Below are 12,566 nucleotides of genomic sequence, written 5' to 3' on the forward strand. Positions count from 1 at the left end.
AGAAAAAATTAACACTAGTAAACAGGGGATGAGGGGGGGGGGGGGGGACAATTTGAAAATCCACGAGCGTTCATATCAGTTCATTCATCCCTCGCTTAATCACTAAATTAGGCATGAAACTTACATTGCTAATTAACCCATTCAGACCGGGAACGCATCTGTGTCATTTTTAGATTTGCGCTAAAAAAGGCCTTATTTTAGACTTTGGCTATTCAAAAATAGCAGATCTACAAGCTCACAGCGCGGCACCGAGTACTATTTTTAATTTTTTTATCTTGAGAATTTGGTGCAAATCTTTGAATATATATATATTTTTTAAAGCAAACATTTTTAACTCTAATCTTTGCTTCTGGGGGATTCTACAAATGTCTTCCAAATCTGTAACGGTCTTATGTTGCAATATATCAGTGGTGCTCAAAACTTTTCCATGTCAAGGACCACCCAAAATGATACGTATTTGGCCCGCGGACCCCCATCTCAAAATATGTTGTTCCAGGGACCCCCCCAGAACCACAGATCGAAGTTATTTATGTTGGCTTTAAAACATATATATACATATTCAAAGATTTGCACACATTTTCACAAATGTGTTTTTCTCTCCAAAAAAATAGCAGATCTACAAGTTCGTAGCGCGGCACTCGGTGAAAAAATAGGGCAAAAATAGCCAAAGAAAACGAAAAAAATGACACAGATTCTTTCCCCGTGTCTTAATGGGTTAAGAATCCTCTCGGAAGGAAATAATTAACAAATTAGCACCTCGGCGGAGCCGCCGCCCACCCTCTTGGCGTGACAGCCGGGTCTCTCCGGGTGATGACGGCCGACCCAGGAGAGTTCATGACCGACGAGCAGAACGCGCTCCAAATGTGTTCCTTACTCTTTAGTCATCCCAGATGATGCATCTCACAGAGAGAGGTAGGAGGATATTGGACTCAGTGGTGGAAAAAAAAGTACTCTAATTGTTTTACTTAACCCATTGAGACCTGAAGCCGATTCTACATGTCTCCTAAATCTCAACAGTATTCTGAAAAACGTATGTTTCTATATCAGTGGTGCTCAATCTTTTTCATGTCAAGGACCCCCAAAATTATACGTATTTGGCCGCGGACCCCCATCAAAATATTTTGTTCCAGGGACCCCCCAGAAGCAAAGATTTGAGTTAAAAATGTTCGCTTAAAAATGTATATATTTCAAAGATTTGCACACATTTTCACGATTTTTCAAAAATAGCAGATCTACAAGCTCGTAGCGCGGCACTCGGTGCCGCGCTACGAGCTTGTATATCTGCTATTTTTGAATAGCCCAAAGTGTAAAATAATGCTTTTTAGCTCAAATCTAAAAATGACACAGTTCCAGGTCTTAATGGGTTAAGTAAAAGTATCAATACTGCAATGTAGAAATACAAGTAAAAGTCAGAAATTCTGAATTTACCTGAGTAAAAGTATTGAAATAAAAATGTACTTAAAGGTACCAAAAGTAGAAAGTAGTCATTATGCAGAATGTCCCATTTCACACGTTTTCAAATGTATAATGTTAAAACAAATATTTGAAAATAGCAGATCTACAAGCTCACAATGTGTTGCGATGCGACGCATTGTGAGCTTGTAGATCGGCTATTTTCAAATGGTCAAAAATGTATACAGGGCTGGAGTGGGTAATGTATGTTTTGTTAATAATAATCAAAATCTGCAAAGTAACTCGTAACTCAAGTTGTCAAATAATTGTAATGTAGTAAAAGTACAATATTTGCCTCTGAGATGTAGTGGAGTAGTAGTAGTAAAAAACACCTAAAACATTTTACTTAAGTACAGTACTTGAGTAAATGTACTTAGTTACTTTACACCACTGATGGGACGCTGATATGTTTCATTCATATTGAACACAGAGGACATCTTCATATTGACATGGAAGTCCTGTGTGCTTCATAGAGAGTTGCTTTAACCCATTAAGACCCACAAGGCCGCTTCTACAAAATGCCTCCTAAATCAGTAGTTCTCAAGGACCCCAAAATGATGTGTGTTTGGCCGCGGACCCCCCCCCATTAGATTTTTTTCCCCAGGGACCCTTAGAAGCAAAGATTTTGAGTAAAAAAATGTTCCCTTCAAAAATATCTATATATTCAAATATTGGCACAACTGTTCTGCAGGATCTAAAAAAAAATAGCAGATATACAAGCTCATAGTGCTGAGCTATGAGCTTGTATATCTACTATTTTTGAATAGCCAAAGAAATCCCCCCCTCCAAGAAGAGAAGATTTATGTTAGAAAACTCAACATGATTCAACGTTTGATATAAAATATATATATGTATCAAATTAGCAGATGTACAAGCTGACGCGCCGTGAGCTTGTATATGTATATATATATATATATATATGTATATTTCTTTGAACAGACAATAATACAATCTAAAATGACCACAGATGGCTTTCCCGGTTTGAATGGTTTATTATGGGTAATATGCTGACAGAATTCTATAAAACATTATTTAAGCCAGGGGGTGGGGCGACCTTTTCAAAGACACACGATCACTTAGCTGTTTCCCAAGGCTGGCGTGATGATCAGCGCAGTGCCAGACACACAGCCAACACCCAACCATTTGATTTTAACCCATTAAGACCTGAGGCCGCTTCTAAAAAAAAATCTAAATCCTAATAGTTTTTCGGGAAAAAATATATATATTTTTTTTTTACGACTTTTCAAAAATAGCAGATCTACAAGCTCATAGCGCGGCACTCGGTGCCGCGCTATGAGCTTGTAGATCTGCTATTTTTGAATAGCCAAAGACATCTAAAGTGACACAGATGTGTTCCAGGTATCAATGGGTTAATGTCTTATTATAGGCTTGCTTGGAATATAACACAAGCATTCAAATAAGTCAGTAAATGTAATCATGAAAAACCCGAACGAAGAATGAGCCAATTTAACATGAATAATAAGGATATAAAAGATACATTCATCTGACTATATCTGAGTTTCATAGCAATAATGGTTAAAGGGATAGTTCACCCGCAAAATAACTTATTTTCTATCGATTAGTCACCCCATGGAGACTTCAATTCATGGATATGTTTTTGTTTTTGTCACATTCCTAAGCCAATCATTTGACGACCAGCAGTGGTTCTGTTAGGAGACGTCTCCTTGCAGTCTCATTGATCACCTTAAAACATATTTTAAGACACACCTTCTCTTATGCGGGGGGTCCCTGAGACAAAGTCTTTGCAGATGGCTGTCCGCAGCCAATAATACTTACAACAAATCTGTGGATCCTTGACATGAAAAACGTTTGAGAGCCTCACTGTCTGCTCTGAGCCGTCTCTGGCTTGGGGAGGTTTTCACTTTCACTCTTCCCTCTCTCTCTCTCTCCCTCTCTCTCATCCTTTGTCTCTGCTTTGTGTCAGAGCTATTAACCCATTAAGACCGGGAATGCATATTTTTTTGTTGCTATAACCATTATTTCATACTTTGGTCTATTCAAAAATAGCAGATCTACATGTTCATTGAGCGGTAGAAAAATAGGAGATAGAAGAAAATAGGAGATTTACAAGCTGGTAGCACGGCAATCGGCGCCGCGCTACCAGCTTGTAGATCTCCTATTTTTTTTAATGAAAAACCGTGAGGATTTTGTGCAAATCTTTGAATATGTATGTTTTTCATAGCGAGTCTCTTCTTCTAAATACTAAGTTTTTTTTTTTTTTTTTTTAACTTGTTGCTATAATATCAGTGGTTCTCAAACGTTTTTCATGTCAAGGACCCCCAAAATGACATGTATTTCTCTGCGCCCCCCCCCCCCCCCCCCCCGCCAGAAGCAAAGATTTTAGTTAAAAATGTATATATATTCAAAGATTTGCACACATTATCACGATTATTTAATGCAGATCTGCAAGCTCGTAGATCTGCTATTTTTAGATAGCCACAGAAATCTATAAAAAATGACACGGATGCGTTCCCGGTCTTAAGGGGTTAATATCACACTACAAAAGGAATAGCACGGGATGGAAAACAAGCGCCCCGTCCGTCGTATTATACTGGCGACGAGTGACAAGATGTTCCTCTGTGACAAACAGATGGCGACCAACTCCAAGTCTTGGCGGTGACCGCTCAATTAGCTGTTAACAAGCCGACCGCCTCGTTAAGCGCCAAAGAGACTTGGCCGTCGCCGTGTCATCGTTGAGCGTCGTCATCGCTCGTCCACCGAGTCCCTCGGCAGAATGACACAGGCAAAAGAATGGACGCCCTGTCACCCTGAAATGTCAAGCCTTTGGAGTATTACTATTTGCCATTTGTTGCAACTGAATGACTGCCTGATAAAGATGAAAGGTTATTTGATCAAGTAGTAGAGCAATGGTACTTGTGCAAGTACTGGTAACCAGTGATGTGAAGTAACTAAGTACATTTACTCAAGTACTGTACTTGTTTTGAGGTATTTTGACTTTATTGGAGTATTTCCAATTTTCAGTACTTTTACTTCTACTCCACTACATCTCCAAAAGCTAATATTGTACTATTACTCCACTACAATTTCTTATTAAAGAAACAAGCATTTTGCGAACGTGGCTTCCAATGCGGTAACGTGTCAATATTTAGCAGCAGTGTGCACCAGTGAATCGCACGTCTACCAGCGTTTGATTTTGTGAACCGGATAAAACAAAAATCATTCGTTTTAGAAAAACGCGAGCGGCGGAAGCATCTTTTCCACCGCCGTTCACATTGTCTCGTGTTTTCTTTTCTCAAGGTCAACCGTTTACACTTCCGTGTGAGAACCGCCGAGCAATTTAGAGCTTCTCTTTTCAACTTCACAGCCATGATATTTCTAATTAATAAAACCATAATTGCTTTTTTGCAGAGAGGGTAACAAATTTAAGTACTGCGAGTAGCGGGGAGAGGGTGTGTGCGCGTCGCGTGCGTGTGTGTGTGTGTGTGTGTGTGTGTGTGTGTGTGTGTGTGTGTGTGTGTGTGTGTGTGTGTGTGTGTGTGTGTGTGTGTGTGTGTGTGTCTGTGTGTGTGTGTGTGTGTCCATCCAAATGTGTGGGTGCATGCTTCTGAGTAATTATATTAGAGTTCACCATGATAGCTCATGGCAGCCAGTGATTTTTTTAACGATGATACACTCACAGGTTTTGATGGGGAGTGATTACTAATAAAAAACTAAATAAAATATGGATCACAAGAGGACGATACAATATGACATTTTGTTTCTGTTTTATGTATAATTAAAGGTAAAAAAAAAAGGGTATGCATTATAAGCAAGCGACAGCTGAAGCCTAACCCTTTTTGGTCTAGCTGTTATTGTTCCTGTGCTGTTTGTTTTGCTGTATGCATGTAAGGCAAGGCAAAGTTATTTGTACAGCACATTTTAACAACAAGGCAATTCAATGTGCTTTACACAAAACATCAAGTAAAGGAAAAACTATTTCAAATGTCATTAGCATGCATAAAACAAAATGAGTAAAAATAAATAAATACAATTACAGTGCAGAAGACCTACAATTTTCTGGGAGTTTGTTCCAAATATGTGGAGCATAAACAAAATGGTGTTTCCGCACGTTTATTTTTGTAACTCAAAAATTTGCTTCTGGGGGGTTCCTAGGACAAAATATTTTGAGATGGGGGTCCGCGACCAAATTACATATCATTTTGGGTGGTCCTTGACATGGAAAAAGTTTGAGAACCACTGATATTATAGCAACATACGGTTTTCAGAAAAACGTTTTTTTTTTTTTAGGATTTAGAAGACATGTGTAGATGCGCTCCGGGATTGAATGGGTTAAGACCGACTCATACATTCATTCATAAGCAAAAAAAACAAAAAAAAAACAGGCACATTAACCCATAAGGACCTGGAACGCATCTGTGTCATTTTTTTGATTGGAGCTAAAAAGCATTATTTTACACTTTAGCTATTTTTGAGAAATCGTAAAAATGTGTGCAAATCTTTGAATATATATATATTTGAAGCGAACATTTGTAACTCAAATCTTTGCTTCTGGGGGGTCCCTGGAACAAAATATTTTGAGATGGGGGTCGGCGGTCAAATACATATAATTTTGGGGGTCCTTGCCATGAAAAAGATTGAACACCACTGATATAGAAACATACGTTTTTCAGAATACTGTTGTGATTCAGGAGTTGAATCGGCTTCAGGTCTTAAAGGGTTAAGGCACATGTAGGCATACACACACACACACACACAGCAAACGAGAGCCAATAAAGTGGGTCACGGACTAAAAAGGTCAAAGAGTATATAGCGTTGGATTAAAAACAAGAAAGAGCCAAGACGGAAGAGAGCTAAACATTGGTCATCAGATATTGTCCAGTTCAGTGGTCAGTCTTTATGATCCCATTGACCCCTCTGCGTTCTGCTTCACTAGCCAATGTTTTCGGGAGGGGTCCTGAGATCCTCGCAGACTGCTAGAACCTGGACGCACGCCAAGTCAAATCCTCCCGTGTTTTCATTTGACTCAGCAGAGTGAACACACATCTATATAACCTAATAGACCCCGGGGTTCCATTCCAACAACTCTCTCCGAGCGCGCGACAAAATGGATAAATGAAAACTGAGTTGTTTTTTTTACTGTATGCACAAAGAGTGTTCGTTTAAAAGGGATAGTTCACCAAAAGCTTTTTTTTTTCTTTCTATCAATTAGTCACCAGATGGTGACTTGAAAGATTTTGTTTATGTTTTTGTCGCATTCCTAAGCCAATAATTACTGTAGGCTCTATGCACAACAGCCATGTTGGAAGGAAATTGAGCCTCTTCTTACTTCCTTCACAGGTGTTACCAATGATACTAACGAAGGCTCTGTTCCATTCTGGTCAGGGTGCTGATATCGTGCATGTTGGCTCACTAGAAACACTCCATTTTGGTTACCAAATGACCCCATATGGTGGGTGTGTAACTCTGAGAGTGTACAAATGGAACCAAATGGACCCTCACGGGTCCATTTGGTTCCATTTGTACACTTTCAGAGTTAAGGGGGTCCTTGAAAATAAGAGACCACTACGCCACACTAAATGAAACAGAGCCTTAATTAGTATTATTGGTAACACCTGTGAAGGAAGTAAGGAAGGGGCCCAATTCATTCCCAATATGGCTGCTGTGCATAGAGCCTATTTGATGACCAGCGGACTGGGTGGCATCGGTTCCGGTAGGAGACACACAGGAGACTCTTTGTGTCTCCTACCGGAACCGCTGCTGGTCATCAAATGATTGGCTTAGGAATGCGACAAAAACAAAACAATATCCATTCATTCAAATCTCCATGGGTGACTAATCGATAGAAAAAAAGCCATTTTGGGGGTGAACTATCCCTTTAATTTATACTTTTCTGCGTGCCATGCATTGCACTGAAAACAGTGACACGTGTCGCTCACAAACGCGTTGTGAGCTTATAGATCTGCCATTTTCAGCGTGTGACACCGTCATGCCAACCAAGTGTAATCATCCTTCAACGGGTCAACATGTACACTTTCAGAGTGAACTTAACACTCCAGGTAGAGCCAGCTGTCACTTTAAAGGAGTAGTTCACCCAAAAACAATGACTTATCTTCTATCAATTACACACCCAATGAAGCCTTGAATTCCTTAAGATGGAATGCGACAAAGAACTTTTTTTTGTTTTGGGGTGAAAAGGCATTTTGCGAGTCGAATACATTTTTTGGGGGTGAACTCAGTCACGATGACGAACCACAAACCAAACCTGGGGCAGGGGAACGGAGTTGCTCTGGTTGTTGTTGTTGCTGTTGGGTCTCAGGCAGTGTTGAGATTTTGACAGCAAATCGTCGTATTTTAGTCACCTGAAATGTTTTAGTGTTGGTCCTAGTCGACTAAATATCATCAGATCTTTGTCGACTAAATATCATCAGATCTTTGTCGACTAAATCTACAATTGATTTAGTCGACTATAATGTGTTTTGTCGGTGCCTTGATGGCGTGGTAAACGGCTGATTTTACACTTGGCTGCATGCTGAAAATAGCTCGCTGAAAAAAGCTCGCGCTGCGACGCGTTGTGAGCTTGTAGATCTGCTATTTTCAGAGCGCGACACCCGAGCGCGACCAAACAATGAAAAGGACTTTAGTTCTACTGCATCTCTTCTCCACTATCGTCCCTCGGTAACATTTTAGTCTAGTTTTTAATTAAAAAGGTAGTCGACAAACATTTTTCGTCATACTTTCAGTCGACGAAATCAAACACTGGTGGTCTCATGCCCCCTTTGCGAATTAAGGTATGCCCCCCCCCCCCCCTCCCCCCCAACTATGAGGAGAACCCAACCCCACTTCTCAACAGATGTCCTCCCCTCTCCTAGACCAAGGCACTGCCCTTTTTGTTAAAAAAGCCCCAGGTTTTCTTTTTTTTTTGTTGTTAAAAAGGGGGCTCAGGTTGAAATACAAAGCCCCCCGTCATTACAAAAGCATCTAGAGAGAGAATGTGAGACAGACAGACAGGAGGGCTCTCTCTCTGAATGGATGGAGAAGGAGGTCTAATTGCAGAGCCGGGCTGATGGGAAGGATATAACCCCGGGTGAGAAGCAGGTAACCAAATGAAGGAAGGCACAGATGTCACCTATTAGTACCAGCGGTGTAAAGTAATTAAGTATATTTACTCAAAGTACTGTACTTAAGTACAATTTTGAGTTTTTTTTTCCTCGGGTGTTTCCGATTTGCAATACTCTTACTTCTACTCCACTACATCTCAGAGGGAGATATTATACTTTTATTCCACTACGATTATTTGAAAACGTTAGTTACTAGTTACTAAGTAGATTTTGATTATTATTACAAAAGATACATCAACCACTTCAGCCCTATATACATTTCGGCCGTTTGAAAATAGCCGATCTACAAGCTCACAATGCGTCGCGATGCGACGCATTGTGAGCTTGTCGATCGGCTATTTTCAAATGATGTTTATACATTTCACAACTTGTGAAATGGGACATTATACACAATCTACTTTGGTACTTTTTAAGTACATTTTGATACCAATACTCTTGTACTTTTAAATTCTGAATGTATGACTTTTACTTGTGTGTGTGTGTGTGTGTGTGTGTGTGTGTGTGTGTGTGTGTGTGTGTGTGTGTGTGTGTGTGTGTGTGTGTGTGTGTGTGTGTGTGTGTGTGTGTGTGTGTAGGATACATTATTGTCTAACAAAGAGTTTGAGACATTTATGTTTGGTTTAAAAATGAATCAATTGTAAAATTGCCAATATGTCTCGTTTCTTCCTTGTTACTATAGATAGACTTCAAAGCATCCACTCCACCAAACAAACACCAAACAAAGAGTCAATAACAACAGCAGAATAAGCTGTTTGGCATTATTTGGCAGAGAGGAGTTTGGCACATGTCTTTCATAGGTGCAACACAACCCACATACTGCTCATAAACACACAAATGCATGTTCCTTACAAATGGGGCTCTGTTTAAGAGGAAAATAAACAGGCTTTCCAAAGGTACTGTATGCAAGTTATTGGCATTATTACAACAGAGCAGTGGTGCGAAAAGTACTCAAATGTTTTACTTGAGTAAACATACCAATACTGCAATGTAAAAATACTCTGTGAAAAAGTTACAAGTAAAAGTAAGGTATTCAAAATGTAATTGAGTAAAAGTACACAAGTATTGCCATCAAAATGTACTTGAAGTAACAAAAACAGAAAGTACTCATTATGCAGAAGGTCCCATTTCACAAGTTTTCAAACGTGTAAAATGTATCGCGACGCGTTGTGAGCTGGTAAATCGGCTATTTTCAAATTGCCAAAGTATATATATTGCATATAAGTGTTGTTGTAATAATAATCAAAATCTACAAAGTAACTACAATTTTCAAATAATTGTAGTGGAGTAAAAATGCAATATTTGTCTCTGAGATGTAGTGGAGTAGAAGTAAAAGTATTGAAAATTGGAAACACTCCGGTAAAGTGAAAGTTCCTCAAAATTGTACTTAAGTACAGTACTTGAGTAAATGCACTTAGTTGCTTCACGTCACTGATATAATAGCCTTGATACGCTATTAAACGACGAGTAATGACAGAGCAGAGTTGTCCCATTTCAAACAACGTTAGTACACAAAGCTCGGCCCACAGTCAGCACGCTGCGACCTTAACAGACCTCTGAGGTCTGTTAACAACCCCCCCCCCCCCCCCCCGCCACCCCCATCTCCCCCTCCTCCATTGAGTAATCACAGCAGTTGTCCGTGAGCGAGGAGGGGTCATGTTTCTATTTGGAAAGTATTGATTAGAACCGTTTATCCCCTCATCCAGGGAGTGAGTGAGAGAGAGAGAGCCCTGAGGCATGTTGCGGCCCCTGCTATACACGCTAAACCCACCCTGCCCACCCCACCCCACCCCACCACACACTACAAGGCACTGGGAAAAAATACTGAGTTAAGATCTCTCTCTCAACCTTTCTTTATTTTCCCTCTGAAGGCAAATCTTATTTATTTATTTACCGTGGTTTCAAGCCATTCAATCCGGGAACACGTGTATATATATATATATATATATATATATATATATATATATATATATATATAATTTCTTTTTTTAAGCGAACATTTGTAACTCAAATCTTAGCTTTTGGGGGGGGTCCCTGGAACAAGATATTTTGAGATGGGGGTCCGCATATCATTTTGGGGGTCCTTGACATGAAAAAGTTGGAGCACCACTGACAGAGCAACATACGTTTTTTTCAGAAAACTGTTCGTATTTAGAAGACATGAGTAGAATCCCCAGGAGCAAAGATTTGAGTTACAATTGTTCGCTTAACTTCTTGTGTGCCATCTTATAAGTTGACACTGTTGATCAAAAGGTCAGCTGTCCTATTCTTCCAAGCTCCAAATTGCCTGATTTGAAGTGTTTTTTTTATTATTTTTATTATCATTATTTATTGTTTTACTAAAAGCACAACCAAGGTGCCTGGAGACAACAATCAACAGAATCGTTCAGTTCTGCACAAGAGCATTAAACACTTTTAGCCATAAAACGCTGGTCCCAGTACTGTGTACCTCTCTGCTTTTTGGACCCCAGGGTTTAACAACTTCCATTTACTTTTGTCGTACGATGAGTAGTGAAAACAGCTGATCTACAAGCTCACAACGTGCCACATCGTGGCATGCGTTGTGCATATGCGCTACGCGGATAATGAAATGCACAAAGTAGGGCCGTCAGGCTGGAAATGGTTAAATGTCATAACAACCAGCGGTGCACCAGTAGATGCTCGTGTAGTGGATCAATCACATAATCGCACGCGGTCGCTAAGGGTCCATCGATCAATAACCAGGGGCTATGGCTATTGATTATGTTTAAGGGATTGATATAACGATGATTTTTTCAATGAAACGAGAAGCGTGTTCTTTAACGCATTAAGACCTGAGGCCGATTCTACAAAAATGTCTCCTAAATCCTTTTTTGATTAAACTTATGTTACTATGTCAGTGGTTCTCAAACTTTTTCTGCCCGACAACAATGTTATGTATATCATCGAATCGAGTAACCATTCGGTGTGATGGGTTGTGAACTTGTAGATCTGCTATTTTTCACTATTTTAGACATTTTTGGAAATGTTTTGCTTTATGTTTTGCTTTATCTTATTAAATTCTTGATTATCGATTACTTTTTTATACAATCGATCAAATCACTTATCAATTAACTCTTTAACTGCCAGAGAACATACATTAATAAACTCAAACCACCGCCGGCGTTTGTGTTTTTTAAACCTTTTCAACTAGTCACAGAAAATATAGATCCATAATAATCCATTGTGGCACCGTTTCTAAGCACAAACGGTAATCCACGGCCGACCCCCCCCAGAGGAAAGATTGCACCCGCGAGGTAACTTTCAACTTGTTGCAGGCACGCTGAAAACATCATATAGCGTCAAAAATGCACGTCTTTCCCACCTCCCCAACTGGCCACAGAACATGTATATACGTTATGATCGCTTGTCAGACCGTTGGTAAACACAACGGGGATCACTGATCATCCTCCAGAGAAAGAAAAATATAACCGGCACTTTGCCTTCCCTTTGTTAGACTGGGTTGAAAATAGGATGTCTAATAAAGTCAAAAATAAAGTCAACTAAAGATAATTACAATTCCTGGAAACCAATTAACTCATTATTATTTATGGAATTTTGGCTCTGAGTGCCACAGCCTAAATTCATTGTAAAAAAAAAAGTGCTTAGGAAGCGAGATACAGCCTTTTTAAGTTATAGGTTAAACAAGGAGTGGATGGAGCAGCAAATCTTCAAATCATCATATCTTGGGTTCTGAACATGTTTTTCCCCCCAAAAAAAACTTTTATTTTGATTTTTTTTTATGACGGATTTGACGGATTGTGGCGCACGCGGTGTCAGGCCACGTGACGGATTTGACGGATTGTGGCACAGAATGAGTTAAACAGAAAGTGGACGGAGGCGGAAATCTTCGGATGACGTTATTTCCGTATCCGTGTGAGTTACAGTGAAAGTGGTTACTCCGGATTATAGATCACGGCGCGATCTTTTATAAAAACAAAAATCTCGCCTTTCTCGTCGACGGCAGGCTGCGCCTTAGCAGAATCCGACGAGAAATCT

The 12,566-nt window shown here is 39.8% G+C and overlaps 1 protein-coding gene across 1 annotated transcript in view; it reads right to left on the bottom strand.

Moving 5' to 3' along the window:
- The window catches only part of cadps2 (Ca++-dependent secretion activator 2), a 377,866-nt gene that overhangs the window by 96,458 nt on the left and 268,842 nt on the right, over window positions 1-12,566 (bottom strand). The gene's annotated exons all lie outside the window — the stretch shown is intronic.

The sequence above is a fragment of the Gymnoscopelus microlampas genome, assembly GCF_963454915.1.
Source record: "Gymnoscopelus microlampas genome assembly, chromosome: 6".
NCBI classification, from domain to species: domain Eukaryota; kingdom Metazoa; phylum Chordata; class Actinopteri; order Myctophiformes; family Myctophidae; genus Gymnoscopelus; species Gymnoscopelus microlampas.